Source organism: Protopterus annectens, chromosome 13.part0, assembly GCF_019279795.1.
Source record: "Protopterus annectens isolate FY-2018-M chromosome 13.part0, PAN1.0, whole genome shotgun sequence".
NCBI lineage: Eukaryota > Metazoa > Chordata > Ceratodontiformes > Protopteridae > Protopterus > Protopterus annectens.
The window spans coordinates 1,025,501,305-1,025,519,050 of record NC_056747.1 but is presented as its reverse complement, the minus strand read 5'-3'; positions in this window follow the sequence as shown (position 1 = coordinate 1,025,519,050).

Below are 17,746 nucleotides of genomic sequence, written 5' to 3'. Positions count from 1 at the left end.
GCCAGATTTATCCTAGTAGTACAAATACCACCTTGCATGTCCGCCTGAAAAGAGGCTACTTAGCCTAGTGAGATTAACCTGGACAACAAAAGATACATAGAACTAAATATAAAATAAAATATATGAATGTGAGTAGGAAGGCCTGATATGTTGAGGGGATTTGTGAGAATGATAAAGAAGACAGGACCAGTTTGTTAATACAGTTTGATTACTTTTGAATAAATGTAAAATTGCCTATGTCACAAGTGATAATTTAACAAAGTTTGTTTAAAAGAAAAAAAAAAGAAGACGGGAGGTATGGAGAGAGGGTGGAGTGCCATTTTACTGACTAATACCTATGGGACAATTAGCTTTTGAACCACAGAAGGGTGAGCCGAGAAAGACCTAGTGAGGAGATTTGAAATAGAAGTTTGCTGTGACAAACTGTATCGATCATGTGTGATTTTTTTTTTCCAGAAAGGGGGAACATGGGATTCCCAGATTGACCTATTTATAAGGATTGAGAAAGGAGAGGCAATGCTATTGGCTGTTGTTTTGAGATACTTGCTTGGAAGGTTAGCTGAGGAAGAGCATTGTTTGAGCTTGTTTAAGAGTAATTTTATATAGGATGTAGGCACAGGCTTGATAGTCAATTATTAGAGACAGCCGTCAATTTATAGCCAGTATAGAAAAATTAACAAGGAGGCACAAAGCAGAACAGACTGTTCTTGTCAACAGGTGTATATATTTGTGTATTATGAAATGTACACTAAATTCCTGTATATTAACTATTCAGACTATATATATACTTTACTGTACGAATCTCTAATTTACTGCATGAATATTAAAATTTATTAAGTAATTTTTTTATGTAATTGCAACTGTTATTTATGTGTGTATATAAGTCATACGTCATTGCCATCATGGCTGAAAAGCATCTTAGGACCATTTCACCTGTCCAATAAACAAATAAGCAAAACATTCCATATTGCTCTGTATTAATATTGCTAACCAGACAAAACATGGGATAAACATGCCCTAGGGTTTCAAAATCTGCATTATGCAGTCTTTCAAATGGATAAACACTATTATTAAGATACAGTAGTTTTTCTTTTACTTAAATCTGGCCAGCAATGTAAAAATGCAAAACACACATACATGCAGCACAATGGTTAACACACTGCTGCCTCATAACACTCTTTTTTTTAAGTGGTGCCTCATGTGCGGTATCTGCATGACATTCCTGAATCCATGTTTTTTCCCATGTCATCCAGTTTCCTTCAACTCACCTAAGACATGCAATTAGATGATATTGCAATCTTTAGAAAGAGAGAGAGAGAGAGAGAGTGTGTGTGTGTGTGTGTGTGTGTGTGTGTGTGTGTGTGTGTGTGTGTGTGTGTGTGTGTGTGTGTCATTTTACAAACATACATAAACAGTGGCAGTTACAGAAAATATATTAATAAGTATTAACGCTCATTGACTGCCAAAAAACAATTACTAGAAAATGTAAATCAAAGTCTGCATTAACTGTACTGAATATTATAAAAGAAAAAAATGATTTGGAGGATGAATCTTTAGAAAAGGGAAGGAGCAAATTACATAGAAGTAAATGGAAACTGTGGGAATGATACATGCATAATAATGTTCATGGGAGTGAGGTTTAAGGGAAGGCAGGAATTCAGCAATTTGTTTTGTAATGTTGGACTAATGATAGCAAAGAAAACTCATGATGTAAACTGTATTTCAATGGGAACATATTAAAATGGTTTGTTTTCTTTTCTGTTGATGTACTTTCCCTGTGTCTTAACTGATAATTTAATAAAGGTGTCAAAAAATAAGTTTTAGCATTCATACAGAGCAGAATGGACTGACATTCCTTCCAAAATGAGTTTCTCTGCCTTGCAATGTTAAGTGTCAGAACATGCTACTGCTCCCATGTCACCCTGAAATAGAAAACTCAATATCAGAGAATTAATATATAAATTCAAACCATCAAAACACAAATGATCAGTGATAAATTATCAAACAATCAACTTAGTGAAAACCCAAAGCAACAGAAATAAAATAGATTGCAACAGTAAGCAAACAGTTTACTTTTACAAGCTATGAGCCAAAATCCTTCCAGTAAACCAAGATCCAATTTGTCTGAATAGTGGTAATGTTACAGAAAAGATGTTTTTTCAGGTAAGGTGTAGGGTTAGGGGTTTGAAGCAGGAGAACGATTAGGGTTAAGGATAGCTTGCATTAGCTTAGGATGGGCAGGAGACTTGTCATCCTTTAAACCTCCTGTAAAGAGCCTTTTTTTCAGCTACAGACAGTGCGTTAATTACAATGCTTTTAGTAAAGGTTAAAAAGTAATGGTAAGGTCTTTACTGTCCATACACTCCATGTGTCGGGCAGGAGTATCAGATCTACTGACATTTCAGCCTCATCTCTTCTTTCAAGTGTTACTGACACTACATAATAAAAGAAGTGTGGGTCTCCGGAGATTCCATAGGTTTATGATCCCAGTAGGAAGGAAAAGAAGGAAAGTGACAAACACCTTAGAATGTCAGCTTTTATTGAGCCAGAACTCTTAATAAAATGGAATAGTCAGTATGATATAAGCACAGGGAGACAAACAATAAAATAAAACATTGTTGGATTTCATGCATAGTGAAGCCTGGGAGTATTGAGGAAGCTGAGTAATACACAAATGCCATCACAGGAGGCAAAGAATTAAGTTATGCTTTACTGATAATGAGACATCATATTGATAATTATGTAGAGAGGAAATATACTCTTGGATGAATAAACATAGTGTTTACAATGCAGCTGTCCTTTAAATGAATCACATCTCGGACAGTCAGTATGGTATTTGTTACTTTGTGTAAGGAGAATGCTGTGATATCATTTTTTTTTCTAGCAGCACTTAGCAGAACTTTGAACATACATGTTTGTGTTTTCCTTCTGAGTGTTTTATCCCCAACTGTCTACCAGTCATCGGCCCCCTGAAATCAGTAGGCCCCATTCATTCCCCTTGTGGAGCTGATTACAGAAACTATCATGTAGGTAGACATCAGACGGTTCATCTCCTGGAGGCCAATAATAGATGTGGGGGCATGGAACATATGCTGTATTCTGTACACTTCTATTTCCACTAGGTGTTAGCATTGCAGCAGGACAGACCTCTCCATTTCCCTCAGGATGAATGAGTTGGTATCAGACATTCTTTCCCACCCAGTTCGTTGAACACCAGAACCACTAACTGATATTGGGAGAGCTGGGTTGTAGGCTGGGCTTCATCACTATAAACCACAATGCTGGTAGTAACTCTGAACCCTTACGTTCCCTTCAAACATTCAATGAGTGATATGTTGTTCCCTTACTGTGAGTAAGTCTGGGGCTTCATCACTATAAACCACAATGCTGGTAGTAACTCTGAACCCTTACGTTCCCTTCAAACATTCCATGAGTGATATGTTGTTCCCTTACTGTGAGTAAGTCTGGGGGAAAATGAAAACAGTTGTCAACAATGTTTTATAATAGCTAAGATAATATGGTGGATTAGAGTTCATTATGTGCAGACATACCAAAACTCCTCAGATGCATTCCAGATGTCTGAAAAAGCACGTATAATTTATTGCTGCATAAATGCAACCAGCTCTACTTTCTCACCGCTAATAAAAATTCAAGCTAAGAAATTTAAAAGCCAAACTTGCTTTAATTAGAAAGTATTTCTAAAGTGTGGTGACATTAAAAGAGAGAACATTGTTTTCTGAGAAGCAATGGCGTTACTACTATTATTTAATCAGCATAAAATTCTAAACGGTGGTTACTGTTACACATTCACATTATTTTATAATGCTAAGTGTATGATGACTACAGCACAGAAAACATCTACTTGCTAATAACATTACTAGTAAATGTTTTACTGCACAGTGCTGCACAAATTAAAACTGAAGTAGAATATTTATACAATAATATGTTCTGTTTTTAAACCTTGAGCATTTATTGAATTGTACTATTACTTGAACATAGATAGGTTTACTGTAGTGACTTGGTTAATATTTTGTCTTCTTATAGTACAGTCTGGTAGTGTGTATTTAGTATAATGACTAATACTTATGCTCCTATAGTATGTTTAGCTAATACTTATGCTCCTGTAGTATATTTAGCTAACACTCATTATACTCTGACATATTTTATCAGTGGAAAAAACAACTCCATGTATGTGACAAAGGATTTTGAATGGATTAGGTGATACTACTTTAGACTTTATTCCTACAGAATGTGTACTTCTGCTGTGAAAAATGAGAAGAAATATTATATGTATCATTAAAGCACAGTACATGAAGGTATAACATAAATGCAAAGCTGTTCACAAAATATAGAGGATGCTGATACACACCATTATGGTTTTGCATTCCTAGAAGATATAAAACTAATCATTCTGCCAAACTAACAAGCAACTACTCAATCAAATTAAGCTATATAAAGAAGAAAAATTGTATTGCCTACTACTTGTGTCCCTTGCTGACTATATCTCCTAAGGTGACTGCTCTCATGCCTGCTTGAAATAATTTCTCATTTACAAATATTACTGTAAATAAATTCTAACACAAATAGGTTTTTAATTGCATGGCATTTTGATATGAAATGTTAAGTTTCATGTTTCAGGAACTCTTCTATCTAACTGCTGTGTGCCACTGAGCAGTTTCATTTGTAAATCATAGTTTAGATCCTTGCTGCACAAATACAGTTTTATACTCAGCAGGGAGAGTTAGCAGCATTTCTTAAAAAATAATGTTTAAGAAAATTATATTGCCCATTTTAAATAAGTGAATGTTGTACAGGGTTATAACTTATTAGCTATGTGAAATTTTAAAATAAAATTTTCAGGCTTGTCATTTTAGGGACCATTCTGTCAAACTGTTTTGTTGTGCATTTTCATTTGTAAATGTAGTTTTACAGACATTTTCACAAATCCTAAGTCAGGCAGTGACAATATGTTGAAAAGTAATTCTCAGACATTTAAATTTTGACAAAATTATAAATGACTGCTAAAATATATTTTGATATATTTAACTAGCATTCTAGAAGCTGAAGATCCCTGGTATTTACAATTTTTCTAGTAAAGCTCTTATATTTCTGGGCTCTTTTTTGTCATTTTTATGATGGTATTTTCTGCTGTTTTGTTAAAATATGTGGAAGTAGGCTATCAAGTCTTCTTTCATTGCAGGTCACAATTACTGGTGAGAAAGAAAAATGACTTTCAATGAGATTTTAAAGGCTATAAGGGAAACAGATAACTGAAAATGAATCTGAGGTCTAGGGTCATGCATTAATTTTCTAGAAAGCATTGTTTGTAGGCAATGTAATGAGTTGCTTGATGCAGAACAATGTACTCAATATGTTTACAGTACAAATTATGTGATATGTTGTTAGCATGGGAATAATTGACTAAATTTGGTCAAATCCTGTTTAAACAAATAATAAATTGCATGAAAAAAATTACTTGCCACCTCTGCAGAACCCATGGTAGAACTCCTAAAAATCTTAATCATGCAGATCTCACTAGCTTCTGAATAGAAGCAACCACATTCATTAAATACTTAGTTTTATAGCTATACCAGTCACCTAATTTCCAAATCTATACTGAAAATCCCAAGAAAAAGTATCTCTCTTTTATTCTAGCACTGGAAAATATTGCCTTTTCTCTCCAGACTAGCTAGGGCTACAATAAGTAAAGGAGTCCTCCTTACTCATCCTGAATACAGGCTTCCCAGCATAGCCACAGCCTCTAAAAAAAACTCATCCACTCTACAATCCATTGGAAACAAAATCTGAAAAGTCATTTCCAACCCCCTCACCCCCCCACCGGAACACCACTGTATCACTCTCTCCAAAACTAAATGGCTTCCAATCTCCTACAAAGTTGAGCTTCTCCTGGGGTCTCTTTTTTTCAAACTACTTTATCCATGTGCATTTCTACCTCTTGTAGCCAAACTCCATACTAAAGCCACCCTTTACAACCTCCATGACCACTCCCAAATAACTCCAGACACTCAAAACCAAACTGCACAGTACTGCCCATTCCTTCATTTTTGCACCCAAATTCTGGCAATCCCTCCTTCCTCTCCTAAAAGAAGTTAACTCTCTCTTTCCCCACATTCAGATCACAGCTCAAAAGATGCCTCCGTCAAAAAATCTCACTGCAAGTCCTTTTCCACAAGACACAACTTAAATCCCTCATTACCTGCATCACTTCTATTTTGACCCTTTGTTCCTGCCTGCTGCTTCCTTCTCATATTTACTACTAAAACTAATTCACATGTTATTTTTCTACTCTGTTACACTACATTATTTCAATTGTCTATAGGTTATCTACTTTCTGTGATTACTCTGTACATTTGTTCTGTTTTATTTTCTGTGAATTTATTCACCTGGGCTGTGACTACCAATGACTGCAAATGGTCTGCTGTAATCAGTCTGCTACCTTAATAAACAAACCAACAAAATAAATAAATAAATATTCCTGTGAGTTGACATGTTGTGATTCATTCGAACTCCGCTGATATTTTGAGATCTGATCTTGTGATTTTTTACATTGCAGAATATGTTGCAATAGCGAAATATTGAAACTTTACAATGTGAAAATCCAAATGTTTACTGTGGCACAAATGTAGAGTTGTAAGAACAAATAACATCCACCACCACTCTGTGAGGAAACGGACAACTTTAATCAAAACAATAAAATGTTAAAAGTACACAATGGTAAGTGCTCTCTCACAACACAATGTTGCTTCCTCAGACCGTTAAAAATACATCAAATTCACAATCTTATATAAATAAAATATTTAGCAAAACAACCAATAGCATTAAAAAGCAATTAAAACTTTAATTAAAAATCAGCTGTGCATATTTAATGATCTCAGAAAACCTTTTGACCAATAATAGAATACTTTAGGATCTTGTTGGTAATAGTTTATAATTGTTTCAGTATTATTGATTGGTGGCCATATCTTAGAGTTGTGATAGGCCACATTATGACCCGGCATTGTTTTATTTTATTTTATTTTATTTATTTATTTGTTAATTTTTTTTTAGTTTTGTTGTATTGTGCTCCATATAATGGCTATTTATGAATGGAGCAGCATTTGTAGTAGTATTAGTCCTTTTTTTCAAATGAGGGCAATGTTTAGGGTTGCTTTGGTTTTGTTTTGTTTTTTTTGTTTGTTTGTTTTTTTTGTTTTATTTGAGTGGTGGATTTGTTAATATTGAGCCAAGCTTAACCATATTAAGCTTAAGTGTAGATTTGGTTGATCCCTTAATTTACTTGTTTTGCTTTCAGCCTGATTTATGTTATTGCTATAGGGCTTCTATTCGTTGACACAGTAAAGTGTGTGATATTCTAGCAATGTAAATTTGTTTGAGGGTTGTTTTTAATATAGAGTGGTGTTATTCCCCTTTGCATTTGTAAAGGAGTCATCATTTCTAGTTTTGAATACCACGTATGTGGCAATGGCGCTTAGTATATTTGGAAGGTAAGATATATGTATCTGTTTACCCCCTGACATTAATCTGTATGATTGCTCTTTCAATAGTGAAAAGGTTTCTTAATATTGGTGACTGCATCTGTATAGTAGGTGTTAGTTGCTTCTATTTTTTAGATGTATAATTGGTTGCATCGGTCAATGTAGATTTGTGAATGGTCATATTTACGACCAGTGTTAGACATGGATTGCCTGTCAGCGCTTATGTGGTTTTTTCCTTAGGTTTCAGGAACTGGTTTTGATCTATAGGTCACGTTGGTGGCATTGGGAAGCATTAAAAAGAGTATTTAATTGAGGAGCCATTTGACAATTATACTTTTTTGGCATTTTCCCTGTTGGGAAACTCCATGTTTTTGATTTCTGTTTAATGTCACCAAGTGTTTACCTTGGTCATTTAAATTTGCACAACTCAAGTGCTCAATTTTAATTGATAGAGTTTTTTATATCCATTGAGCCAATGTGCTGGTTTAGCACTTATTGTTTTATTATGTTGTGTTAGGGTATTTTGATAGGTTGATTTTGTGTTTGTCAGACTTTCATTGGTTTAATCTACTGTACCCCTATAGAAGGTTAAGTGCAGCTTTCAACCAATAGAAGCAAACATTAGCAGGTTTTAACCAATGCCAGAGGCAGTTAATGACTGGTCAATATTAGAAATCCTTGACTTTGATTCACTGTTACTATATATATTGCCATTAATGGCACAGTGACAAGTCATCTTTTGTGAATCATTTGTAATTACATTTGTAAAGTGTTTGCTGTTTAAGTGTTCCAGTTGAGGTTTTTATTATCGAAGGAGTAATGAACATAAGGAATGGGTTACTTAACTGATTTATGGTCAAAGTATGGTGGATGATTTTGGTAGTCTCGATCAATTTGTATGGTTTTATTTTTTTTCTGTTAAGGGAGATTGCCATTTGCATTGTTATATGTATATTAGCTTATGAGTGAGTTTTGCTTAAATTTTGAAAAATCTTTTTAATGATTTATGTTAAATATAATGTGTTATTATACAAATGTTATTCAGTAAGTTGAGCCATATCTTACTGGTTGGTTGCTTTACCAATGGAAGTTAACCAGTAAGATGACTCAGCCAATTGTATTATAGAATTTTCTGATTTCAGATCGGTCAATATGCTTGTTGTAATCATTGTGATAAGTCAAGATCCTAAAGTATTCAATGATTGGTCAAAGGGTTTTCTGAGATCATTAAATATGCACAGTTGATTTTTAATTGAAGTTTTAATTGCTTTTTGAATGCTATTGGTTGTTTTATTAATTATTTTATTTATATAAGATTGTAGATTCAATGTATTTTTAACAGTCCGAGGAAGGAACATTATGTTCTGAAAGCACTTACTGCTGTATATTTTTAACATTTTATTATTTTGATTAAAGTTGTCCGTTTCTTCACAGAGCAGTGGTGGATGTTATTTGTTCTTACAATATTTGCTATACACCACTTGGTTACTGACAATATGTTTCTTTTTGTGTGTTTTTGCTGGAAAAATGTAGAGTTGTTCTTGCTCCTTTGCAGGATCCATGCTAGCATTCCTTTTGGTTCACTCTTATGAGGGTTTGGCAGTGGCTTGTAGTTATATATAGCATGTATGTACATATTGAATTTATGTCCCTATATGAGTTTTGATAGCAAGAGTTACAAAACTTTCAGCCTTTTACTACTTCACCATTTTTCATTCAATATTATGGCTTTCAGTGCATCTCTGCTCAGTAGAGATCATATTAGAGGAATAGTCATCCTGTATTTCTTGTTAACCTATTTTTGTCTTGTGTTCTGTTTTATTGCTTTCTGATGGAGTGGTTCAAGTATTCTGTACTAATTTTGAAATGGTTTAAGTTGGAAATAGAAATACCACTTCTCACAAAATATTCCTGGTACATTATAGGTTTCCTACCTTTCTGGTGTCCTTTTCTTATCGAGCATGGCTATAACCCCCCCTTAATTTACTACCGTTCGTTTGAATCATGTAGAATTTCAGCTTTCTGGGATCTGAAGAAGCTCACTACAGTGAAAGAATTTTAGAATAGTTTGGGTTTTAGCTTTTAACTCAGGATTCAAACACCATTAATATGTAACCAGGGCCGGCCTTAGCCGAAATGGCGCCCTAGGCAAAGTAGTGCTCAGGTGCCCCCTTAAGCTCCACCCCCATACCACACTCATGAAACACCCCTATTTGAGCCACGCCCACTGGGTCATTCCCCAATAAAGCCACTCCAGTCATTTCCTTAAATTAAATTATTTAAATGCATAGGAAGAAAAAGATACCTTGTAATGTAGTTATACTGCAGCTACCTTTGCATATGTATTTTCTACTTTAAATACAAGAACCAGATCATGGTCAAATAGGGTTCTAGGAAGGGTACTAGACCACCACACCATAGCAGCCCCTCCTGCAGCAACCCCCAGCAGCAGCCCCCTCCTCAGCCATTCCAGTGTTCCATTATTTGGTTATCTCACCAGTTACCATGCATATGTTCTATTTGCTTCTACAGTAATTACAGATATTGAAACAAAATAGCACAAACACAGATAGCCACTTGCTAAACAATACAGTTTGACAATAAAAACAGACTTAGCATGAGCAGTAAACTTGTCTGCCCTTGAAACTCTCATTCATTGAAATGGCAAAACTCACATTCATTGAAACAGCATGAAAATCCACATTCATAGAAATTGAAAACCCACATTCATAGAAATGCATCTGGTTGACGGAGAATTAAGTTTACCTTTGGGCTGTTTTCAAAACAGACTCTTTGCACACATTTTGTTAGGGACATTCATACATGTATTTATTCTTTAATTCACTTTCCTGATTGTATTGAATTATATTCCTTGTATAATACAGTACCACTTGTTAGAATATGTTTTAAATTTGTAGTTTTAAACATTCTTTTAATAAGTAATGAGACAAAATTTATGAACCAAACACTACCCATTTCAAAAAATTTCAACAATAAAAGGCCACTCAAGACTTCTGCCATTATAATCCACCAATATTACTGCACAATCTCTGCAGAAGTTTAGAATGTAATTCTTATCTTCAGTTTTGAAACAGCTGGTACCAGAAATGCTACGGATGTTTGGTGGGAGCCTATTCAAGCTAGGGACACTGAGTGTTTGTAGAGGAGTTTGCCAATTATTTTGTTTGGTTTAGAGATGTCAAGAAGGTACTGGTCAGAGCTACAAATTGAATGAACAGGGTATTAATTGAGGAAGTTGAAATCATGTCAAAGTTCCTCTGTATTATTTTCATCCTCTACATCTTGTTCATATACTGTACTGTAATATTTTACCTCCTGGGTCCACTTCTGCCCTATCATTTCCACAGAACTGGATTTTTGTTATCATACTGTTACCCTTTTGTAGTCTCAGTCATTGCCCTGGGGCTATTATAAAAAAAAATAAAACCATTACTTTATGTTCGTTCATATTTTCCAAGTCCGCTTGCATAGATATTCTAGCTTTTATTTCAATTACTCTTCACCCTGTCACGTTCCACTTATTCATTTTGGTTCTTTAAATCTCTGGCTATTCTCTTCTACTATCCCAGGATAATTCTCACTGTCTGCTGTTACGTATTCTAACAGAGTATATACCCTCTAACCTTTATTCTCCTGCTCTTCTATGAATTACTCTTCTCTCTACTACTCCTGTAAAAAAAATAAAACAAAATAAAACACTTATTTTATTCCAGTTTTGTAATTCTTGTAAATTTGATATTATGCTTTCATACATGATATATGTTCTTCAGTTTTATAATTTGAACCTACTACTCTGTTTATCTAATCCAGTAATTATTAATTATATTACTTTGTTGTATCTTGTTACTAATGATTTTTCTGTGTACTCATTGTCGGAGCTTTTCTCCCCGGGTCTCCACTGAAAATGGGCTACATGGCCCAGTCAGACACTACCTGGTTAACATATGCAAATAAAATAAATAAAATAAAACTTGTTTAGAGAACTTAACTTCTATTAGTGCATGAACTCATGCTGTCACCTGATGTGTTTTCATAATTTGGACCATGTTATTACAGTATTCGTACGTGTCCGCACTCTGATGGTATTCTGTGGTATCGCCCTCCCCGTCAGTGATGTCTTCTTTATTTCATATTGCATTCCAATCTCTTCCTACTATCATACAACCTCGATAAAATTCTATAATGTCTCCTTTATATATATATATATATATGTATATATATATATATATATAAATAAAAGAATTTACCAGTAAGTTACCAGGCTTGTGTATAAACTTCGTTTGCCTGCTACACTTCCCTCAGGTAAGTGACAAGGAGCAGCTATTCTAAGAAAAAAATCAGTTCCCTTTCTTACAAAGAAACAACTGTATTCTCATACGCTTGATATGGTCACTTGTGTTGTATGATGTTTAGACAAAATAGTTAATTTATAGTTGCATACAGGCTTGAGAGTTTTGTCTTTTATTCAACAAGATACATTTTTTAAAGCAAGATTAACACAGTGTTTTGGGGGAATTTCAACTGCATAATTGGAGGAACAGATTCATCAACATTCTGTAAACTTGCCTATATACAGTATATATATATATATATATATATATATATATATATATATATATATATATATATACACACACACATGGACCAAATACATAATTTTGAGAATATAACTGGATTCTATAAGCCCACATCTGACTCATATGTTATATGCTGTTTAAATGTTCACAACACCAATGCCAGAACAATCAGGACACATACTGTTTTATAGGACCACAGAATAACAAGGATGTTGTGCCACAAGACCAGTTAGACCCTGCCAATAGGGAGGAACAGTACAAACAGAGTCTGTGGAAAACATAGCAATATACACACACACACACACATACCTACTCTCTCATACAGCAACATACACATACCTTTTCTTTCATACAGTAACTAACAACTAGTCTAAATTCCACACACTCCTACTCTCTCAAACACACAGATAAGTACTTTCTCATACAGAAATAAACAAAACAACTATTTTAAATTATACACATACACATCTACTTTCTCTCTGTTAGCAGCACACACATACACACACTCACGCACCTTCTCTCATACAAACAGAAGGGGTTATTGAAATTCTATATACACACGCACAGACACACTCTTGCATACAGTAACAAACTGTTTGAATTACACACGCATACATTTACTTACCATCTTTCTAACTCAAACTGCCACATGGTCTTAGCCCCCCTTCACAGAACTGCTAGCTTAAAATTTACGCTGACTGCAAAACTGAATTACTTACACACTGGGCGTAGCATGCATGATGCGTTTATAAGGAGAGGCTAATATACCGCACCGACCCTGCACAGATGTAAAGTGGGCGGGGGACACCCACCCCATGGTTCTTGTATTTTTATTTTATTTTATTTTAATTAGTTTACTGCAAGCACTGGGAAGAAAGAATTGCCTAAGGCCGGCCATGTATGTAACAAGCACCGTACTCAACAAGGACTCCTAAATTTCATATAAAGTAATCTGTTAAAGCACGTGGGAACCTTCTACCTCCACCCACATGACAATCTAAACAAATACAGTGAGACATTTTAGGGCTTGCCATGCAAAACTGATAAGTTAACTGAAATCCTAATAAGCACACAAACCCCCCAAAAAAGTGGGCAACAAAATGTGCAAACTGAGAACAATAATTGCTTTTCCAATAGTTTGTTCATTATAAGGCAAGATCATATAAAAGTAGGCAATGCAATTGTTATCTTTCTCAGTATCAGATTAATTTGGGATTCATCTTAATGGGGGATAGGATCACATAAGTACTTCCACTCATGCAAATATCACATTGTTTGAAAGTTGTGAGTTTTGTTAACAATTAACTAACACATAGTATTAATGAATAAGCAAAAAGAACTGATGGTAATATTAGTATTATGATCATATTTAAAATTGTAAGAGATGCTTGTAACAGTAAGAGGTCTTATGCACAGAACTGAGACCTCAACCAGTTTTAAAGCAGAGCCTTAACTAATGATAATTCCTTATGTTAATTAGGCTGAATGACACCTTCATCCAATTGGCTGATATTTCATGGTGATTTATGTTCATAGGTTCATAGGTGTTTGCTTGTCTAACAACCACAAAGGCCTTTTTAAGCCTAGCCATGCCTCCCAAATCTCTGACAAGCTCTGGTACCATTGATAAGTGTAAGCAGAGGCTTGGAAGATGAAACATTTACAAGCAGGAGCCTGGAAGATTAACCATTTACAGGCTGTGTATGTCCATTAGAGACATAGCTGCCAAACTAAGGATGAATTTCCTGTTCCCCATCCAATTGTCCAAGTTATACTTGAACTGGCTTGGGGGGAACTCTGTTTCACATGGATGTGAAGCCTGTTGCAGAGATGGGGTAGTCTCTGGGATACATACCTGTCTCTCCATCAGGTTATATTTATACCACAGACAAGGTTTAAGTCTTAAGAAGAGGTAATTCTGGTGTTGTTTGTTTTGTGGATATGTAGGAGGTCCATCAGAGTGGGGTCTGACAATGCCTTGTATGCCAGGCATAAAGCTCCCTTCAACAGCCTGTAAGAGACAGAATACAGGGATAGGGTCTTAAGGCAGTCTGCACAGGGCATGTTACTTATGCCCTGTATTCTTCTAGTGAGAAACCTCTGTGGATGTTCCAGTTGTTGGACATGCCTGGTTAGGTACATACCAAAGGGAGCACTGTATTCAATGGTAGATTTGATGAATGCTGAATACAGTGGAACAATGACTTCCTTGGACCTAGATCCTATACCTTTGTTTATACATTGCGCAATATAGAATGATTTCCTCACTACTGTAGACACATGATGGTCAAAGGCTAGATTACTGTATATGTATATCCCCAGATAACTGGCAACATTCTCACGCCCTCACAGGCTTGCTCTAATTTACCTAAATTCTCTATCACTATCTGGATGTATAAAAGTTGCAGTGATGCTTTTAAAAGATTAGATCTGAAGAAGACTGATGGAAGTGCTTATCTCATCAATAAATCTAAATTCCAAAATATGTTTAAGAACAAGTCATCATTTTTAAAAAGCTACACTGGTACCTATAGATAGTGGGAGGATTCACAAGCTATGAACTCTAGCAGCTATTTTTACAACTCAGGGAGAATAAAGTACATCAGTAAAAATGTCTGACACAAGGATCCACAAGCTGTTATCACAGCTAATGCAGTGTAAAGCATGCAACAGCCATTATCACAGATAATGGGAAAAAAGAGCTGTTAAAACAGTTAAACTAGGGGAGTCCTTAGAATAAGGTCTAAAGAGGAAAATGAACAGCTGTTTTTACAGCTTACATCTGCCATAAGGGTGCAACAGCTGCTGTAACATCTAAAGAAGTTAAAGGGTTAATGAAGTAAAGGAACAGCTGTTTTAACAGCTCACGTATACCATAAGGCTACAACAGCTGTTACAACAACCTTTCTAAAGCTACCCCAACCTCTGCACATTTCTATTAGTCCTGGAGTGGTTCCAACTCAGGGGCCTTCAGGTTGTTGGGTACCAAACCCAATTAAGTGGCGATCCTCTAACAAGAAAAAAGTACCATATACATTGGGAAGGGAGATACTCTATAACAGCACACATGTGATAGTCCAAGTGATTACAATATGGAGCATGAAGCTTGATTCTCTGAAATATACTCCAACTACACACTAATTAAGAGATAAATGTCTGAAAGCAGCATCATATAAAACAAAAAAAAAAGATAATATGAAAAATAACTCCACTGAATAAAAAAATGCAGGTTCATTTGAGTGGATGGAACCTGGCAGTTGGTCAAATGGCTAAGGCTATAAGCCATAGTTGCTGTAGTATAGGGTCTGATTCCCCTTGACCTCATTTTCCTACTGTATGATGTTGGGCAAAACACATAATCAGACAGTGCGTGGGAGCAACTGAGAATTTAGGTTAGGCTCTTCAGGAGTTTCCTGGACTGCAAGCTAGGCTGACATGAGGGAAGCACTCCCTAACCCATTGCTTCTAAATATAATCATGCCTGAGATTGTCAGTACTTACAGAAAAGGGCATTTGTTTTTTACACAAAAAGCAAGTATTTGCCTTTCTTTGTTCTTTAGTGAAGTCAGAAAAAGGTGTCATTTCAAAAGATTATTGTTCAAATATTTCAGATAAAAAGCAAATATATCCTGTCAGTGGAAATGACTCCTACTAAATTGCTGCATAGGTTCATAGATTCATATGTATCTACTAAGTTAGTTGCTCGTGTGGACCATTTTAAGCCTAGCCAGTTTCCATTTTGGTGCCTGAATTAACCTATCCTATTTGGCACTGGATTGGCCTTACCTTTCCTTGCATTACAGTAAAAGAAAAAACCAACAAAACATACAACTTTTTTAAATTGTGTTTCTTCAGTAAGCTCTTTTCATCCATTTTGAATTCCTTAAATAAGACTGATTATTTTTTGCTTGTTTTTATTAAGTTGAGTGTGTTGATATTTGAATAAATTGGTTATAAAGATTGTATTAAGTGACAACACTGATTTGTAAAAAGTGATAACTAAAGTTTTTTTTATAAATTATGTAATATCTCTTGCCAAAGTTTAAAATGTTGAATATTTCTCTTTGTTGTATGTTTTATATTACCTCTATGCATGTCAAGTGTTCAAATATTTTGTGATCAGCATGCTGGCCTGAAAATGGTCCTGTCAGATTTGTATCAGGGCTCTACCTCAGAAAACTAATTTAAAGAAGGAAGGAAGAAATAAAAGAAAAAAATAACTTTCTAACCTGTATACAGTTTGAGTTTGGTTTTGATTTACAGCCACTTACAGCTGTTGTGTATTTTATTTTCCACAGTTTTATGGACTAGTTGATTGCACAAGTGATCTGGATGTGTGGGCATTGCAAATGTTATTCCAGAATTAAATGTGAAAATGTGATGTACTTTTTTGAGTTTGACATATAAATAGATTCTGTACTGGGAACTTTATATTTTGTTGCTTGTAATTCTTTATATGAATTATACCTTATCTGCATACAATAAGATAATTGGCTCTGCATTAGTCAACCACCTGCTATCCTTCACTGAGTTATTTCAAGCTGGACCATGCCTCGCCTCATTCTAAAGACCACTCAAGATAACTCAAGACTATCCTCTTTGTCATCAGTTATGGCTTCACTTATGGACTTAACATTTCTTTTATATGCATTAGCATAGTGCTGGTGATTCTTTGCAGTTTTGAATAGACATTTCAATGTTGTATCACTTCTCTGAAGCTTCATCAATCTGTGTATTGCTAAATCATATTGATATTAGCCATGTCATCTTGGCATATTAATTCTAAGGCATGATGGGACTATTTGAGGCAAATCAAGTAAGTTGACATTACATTTTATTTATTTGTTTTTCTTTACTGGAAAAGTCCATCTGGGAATTGGAATGTCCATTTTCAGTAGAGGCCAGGGGAGAAAAGCTCCAAAACAAGTAAAAAAATACATGTTTTAACAATTTAAAATAAAAACTGTCAACAAACATTATTTACAAAGCATATCAGATTAAGGAAATGCATGTTTTCAACATATTGTGAGTAGAATCAAAAATGCTATAGTAATACACTAGTAGAGTATCCATAGCGGACAGAGTTAGGATTTCATATTTCTGACTTTAGGTGTAATATAGTTGTATAGTTTATTAGTTTGCCAGGTGATATTGCAGGGCAGATTTGAATTGTTCTAGGTTATTTAAAAGGCTGACATGGTTTAGAAGTTTCTCCCATGACTTGGAGATGGCAAGAATAATGAGTCATAATAATTATTAGATTTTTTTAGCCAATGTTACTTTAAATTCTGAGGATCTTAGGGTTCTGACTATGCCATTGGATGGGATTTGACATAAAGGGTGTTTTAAGTGGATGGTGATTAATTTTGTGTTCTGTGAGTAGTTGGGAGAGGGTGATGTGTTTTGGAAGTTTAAGCCAGTTGAGGATAGAGAGCAGTTTGGAAAGCTGCAGCAGCATTTGTTAATTTTGTTGCAGGTGCTTTCTAGTTTGTGCATGGTGGAAGAGTTGAGATTTGTGAATATTGTTGGGGCAAATAGGAGGGTAGAAAGGAGAAGTGAGGTGGCAGTTATTTTTTACCATGATCACTTAGCTGGTGCTTTGCTCTGTAAAGAAAGCTTAGTTTACAGTGTGTCTTTTTGATTGCAGTATCA